The 5,000-nt window shown below is 46.5% G+C and overlaps 1 protein-coding gene across 1 annotated transcript in view; it reads left to right on the plus strand.

Moving 5' to 3' along the window:
* Window positions 1-5,000, plus strand: part of LOC125284987 (RNA-binding motif, single-stranded-interacting protein 3-like) — a 262,838-nt gene that overhangs the window by 224,776 nt on the left and 33,062 nt on the right. The gene's annotated exons all lie outside the window — the stretch shown is intronic.

Below are 5,000 nucleotides of genomic sequence, written 5' to 3' on the forward strand. Positions count from 1 at the left end.
GGGCTCTTTGATTGTTGTTGTTGTTGTTGTTGTTGAGGTTGTTATATGTTATTTTGTATTTTTGGATAGTTTTCTGATTTTCATTTTTCTTGGAGCTCATCCCATAAACATTACTGATTCTCCTGAGATTCAGATCAGAATAACAAACATCTGCGGCTCTAGGCTTCCTCAGATAGTAACCAGAGGAACCTCGACCTCTGTTCGGTTCCCCACGAGAGAGCCCAAGGACAGTCAGCCACTAGAACTGTGTGCTGAGAACCATTAGCTCGCACACATGGGCTTCTACTCCAAGCGGCCAACTCCTATGAGTTCACTATCCCAGAGCCCTGCGTAGAGTCCCACTCGGGTCAGGCTGGATACACAAAACACAGACTCTGCCTCAGCACTCTCAGCCATTGTGGGCGAACATCCCAGGCGGAGATTTCACCTGGCGGAGATTTGGCCTGGACTCTGCTCTCTCGCGTACTCGCTCACTCTCTCCCTCCAGAAGAGATTCTTCACTCTGGACATGAGAGAGCAATGAGAGATCTAATCTCTGCCCTGGAGCGCTGCCTTCCATTGTGTCTGATTTGCAGACCTCATCTTGGCTACAGACTGAGTCGGCATGGAGCAGACCTGGCCGCGATTCACCACCTCAGACGCAAGCTTATAGGTGATCAGACTGTACATTAGGCAAGGCAAGGCAAAGCAAGTTTGTTTATATAGCACATTTCATACACAGGGGCAATTCAATGTGCTTTACCTACACAAAAGCAAAGAGTAGTAAATAATAGTAAATAAAAGTATAAAAAGGGCACTAGTTTTAAAATTAAATCATTTTGATTGGGCAATTTTGATGTCATCTGGAGGTTGGTTCCAAAGCTGAATCACAGCTATAAGCTTCTTCACCATCTTTAGTGCTAAAAGAGGGTTTTGCCAACAAATAATATCAATGGGAAAGTGCTCAGACAAGTCACAACTCACTCAGCTGCTATCATGGCACCAGTGGCTCAAAAAGTTGCCCTGTGTCACACATTTGCCCAGGGGCAATATTACCATGAAATCACATGACTTAATCCACGTATTCTGGTTGGATGATTATGAGAAGTTGCTCACTATGGATTATCGTTGCCAGATAGAACTGTGTTTTGCCAAATGCCAATTCTGAAAGTAGGCTGGTAGAGTGGTTTTGTGCACATCCCACCTGTCTTTAGGCCAGGTGCAGGACAACAACTATTATAAGGTAACAACTATTATAAGGTAAAGCAGAAGAGAATGTCTCCCCATTTTTTTTTTTTTTAAAAGCAACATTTCGATTCGACAGGGTATGAAAGTACCGAAACAATATTCCTCAGAAACACTGGCTAGTAACATTGCCTAGTGTATCTTCACTTCAAGTCCCTCTCAGAATAGACTTGCACCTGATAGAGTGACTTTGAGTCTGTGCTGCCGGACTCGACCCTGATCACCAACTACACCACCAGACCTGAGTCTGTGCTGCCGGCCCTAATCACCAACGACACCACCAGACCTGAGTCTGTGCTGCCGGCCCTAATCACCAACGACACCACCAGACCTGAGTCTGTGCTGCCGGCCCTAATCACCAACGACACCACCAGACTTGAGTCTGTGCTGCCGGCCCTAATCACCAACTACACCACCAGACTTCAGTCTGTGCTGCCGGCCTTGATCACTAACTACACCACCAGACCTGAGTCTGTACTGCTGCCCCTGATCACAAACTACACCACCAAACCTGAGTCTGTAGCCCCTGCTGGCCGCATCGTCAGCTGGCATCTGATAGCGATGAAGCAGACGTTGTGTCCTTTCTGCTCTCTGAATAAATGGCATCTCACACAGTGTCCAGATCACGAGGCAAATAAGTCTTGGACGATTAAAAAAAAAAAAGAAGAAATGCAAAACTGGGATCGCCAGCTTCCCAACCTCGAGCAACACCTGCCCTGCCGGTGACCCACTGTGCGCTGGGAAATGAGACGCCTCACATCTCACACAAGTTTGGATGCGTGACTCAGCGAGTCCCTGTAGGACTCTTTGTAGGACTTTTTTTGGAGATTTACTGCACCACTAAAGTTTAAACGAGAGCTTAATCAAAGTGATTGTTAACCAAGTGAAGGCATAGATCATTTCACACAGCACAAAGGACATGTGGCTATGTAGACGTTCTGTGTGGACTCTACCACTTAAAATAAAACTCACTTCTTTCACAATGATCTCTGTTTCTTGATGTCTCCGGGTACTGTCGATATGAAATAACACAAAAGAATCACTGCTTGAGTTGCTGCAGCCGAAGCTGCTAGAGCATTACACTTGGTGGCCATGACTTTAACAATGCTGCCAAAATGGAGCCCTGTAGCTGCCCGGCTGCTCTACCTGCTGGCTGCAGCAACTGCAACAATACTTTTTGTTTTCTTTCGTACCGACAGTACTCGGTGACCTCAAGAAACAAAGATCTATATGAAAAATCTCTGGAATTCGCCGTTAAAGGTACAAAAGGTACATTCTGTTTTCTGCAATCTGGAGGACAACCCACTACCAGAACAGAAGCCACACTGCTACATCTAGTGGTTTCACCCGACCAATGAGAAATGCTGTCATTGTATTTTAGTGATGGTGACACCTATAAGTTTAAGAGCTGATATTTTTGGGGAGGTCTGGGTAGTTTCTGTTAGGATGGCCTCCAGAGGCCTCACATGCACACACACAAACCCAGGACACAACCTTTCATCTTCTAACAACACATCACCCCCCATCTTACAACCTCCCCATCACACACACGCACACACACACACACACACACACACACACACACACACACACACACACACACACACACACAGTGCTGATATGAGGCACACCCTCTCCACCCACTGCATTGAAAGTGCTCATTTAAAAAAATGAGGATTCTTGTGGTTGTTTACAGTGCAAAGGGGGGGGGAGAAGGAGAGAGAGAGTGACCTCTCTGGAACGGCATATTTTTAGCATCAATGGCTGAGTATTGGAAAAGTACGGTGTGCGTTTGAAAAAAGCACTTAGGGTTGTTTTTTTGTGGCACACTCACATGCACACATACACACACTCTCTCACACACACACACACACTCACACACACACACACACACACACACATACACACACACACACACACACACACACACACACACACACACACACACACACACTTGTGCGCACACACATACATTACCACATGCATGCACAGACACACACAGTCATACCAGACAAATTTTGTAATAGCTAATGGCTTGCGCTATTACGGTTTAAATTATGGGAAATAATGTTGTAATGGGCTTTGAGCGCGGAATGGGGCCGCTGCAGAAGGTTCTGGAGACGAGAGGAGAGAGCACACGTGTTTCTGGTTGGGGAACACACAGAGTTTATGGGCTCTGGCTGAACTCGCCGCTGACTCTGGGACAGAGAGAGAGAGAGAGAGAAGAGAGAGAGTGTGTGTGTGTGTGTGTGTGTGTGTGTGTGTGTGTGTGTGTGTGTGTGTGTGTGTGTGTGTGTGTGTGTGTGTGTGTGTGTGTGTGTGTGTGCGTGTGTGTGTGCGTGTTTAAGAGTCCTGGCTAGTGCGTCTTGTGATTCAGCATCCGTCCAGTTCCTGACAGCCAGAGTGGCAGCTGTGTGTCCCATCTTACTACAAATATCATATTAACCTTTTAACACCACGGTTTAACACATGCACAAACACACACAAACACATACACTTCTTCACTGCGTATTCTCAACCAATACTATTTCTCCCACTGAAACATCAACATTATGACATGAACCAGCTCTTAAACAAGTTCTTAAAACTTATATTATGCTGGAAAAACACTCTTTGGTATTTTCTCAATGTGACACTATTCTTATGGTCCATCTGTATTAGGGCGGCCTTCCCACTGCCCCCTGGTCCCTATCAGGTCCACTGAGGGAACCACATAATCGTGTATACGTTTAAAAATCTCTCTAAAATAGAGGCAGAGAGAACAAAACATCATCTCAGGGACTCTTCCAGGCCCTGTGGTAAACAACTAAACATTCACCCCAGCCTGTCTCTATTGCAGTCGCCAATAACCCTGCGTCCCTACCTATCAATCATGTGGTGCATTGAAGCTAGGGGGGTGGACTCCTGCAGGGAGGATGTCTGGCAAATGTTAGCAGCCAATGCTAATATCCTTTAGAACTGCTTTCCTATTGAAACAGCTGGTCAGGTTGCTATGGGATGGTCTTGGTGGACATCCAGGTCTCTTTCCTTCATTCCTTCTCTGGCCATACAGTACATCACATAGCAGAGAGAGTGCTGCTTGCACCCCCAGGTTTACAATTTCATTGATGGACAATGAGCAACGAGCACGAGTCAACTGACCTCTATGGTGTGGTATGTTCGAGCAGACCACTGACTCACCCATGTTTGCACTTGGGGTCTTAGTCATGGAATTAAATTACTGAAATATATATACTTTTTTCCAAGTTGAGAAAGTAGGCTCAACTGGCTCAACAGGCCATCTGCAGGCCTCTTCCAAAGTCCAGACCCCTCCCCCCCCCTGCCCTGCCAGTTCCACCTTAGAGGGCCACCCTAAAACAGGCCATCTGCAGGCCTCTCCCAAAGCCCAGACCCCCTCTTCCGTGCAGCGCTGGTGTTTGTGTCCGGCTGTAACCACAGGAGCCTTATAAGCAGGAAGACCTGCTCATATAGAGTAGCTTTCTGGACAGTGAGGGCCAAGGCCTCCCGTGATGGTCACCGTCCTAAACTACAAGAGCAGATCCACTGGCGTGAACCCTGACAGCCATCAGGATCAAGATTGTTCCAGCATACTTGCTGCACTGGTCCACATCGAATGAATTATAGCAACCAGAAGGACAGTGCTATGATGTTGAATGTGTTTTCCATTTAGATATTTCATATTTGTACACTTGGAAGATGCTTTTATCACATCGAGAAAAAATGTAGAGAAAGGAGAAGGAGAGAGTGTGTGTGTGTGTGTGTGTGTGTGTGTGTGT

Source organism: Alosa alosa, chromosome 20 (assembly GCF_017589495.1).
Source record: "Alosa alosa isolate M-15738 ecotype Scorff River chromosome 20, AALO_Geno_1.1, whole genome shotgun sequence".
Classification (NCBI taxonomy): Eukaryota; Metazoa; Chordata; class Actinopteri; order Clupeiformes; family Clupeidae; genus Alosa; species Alosa alosa.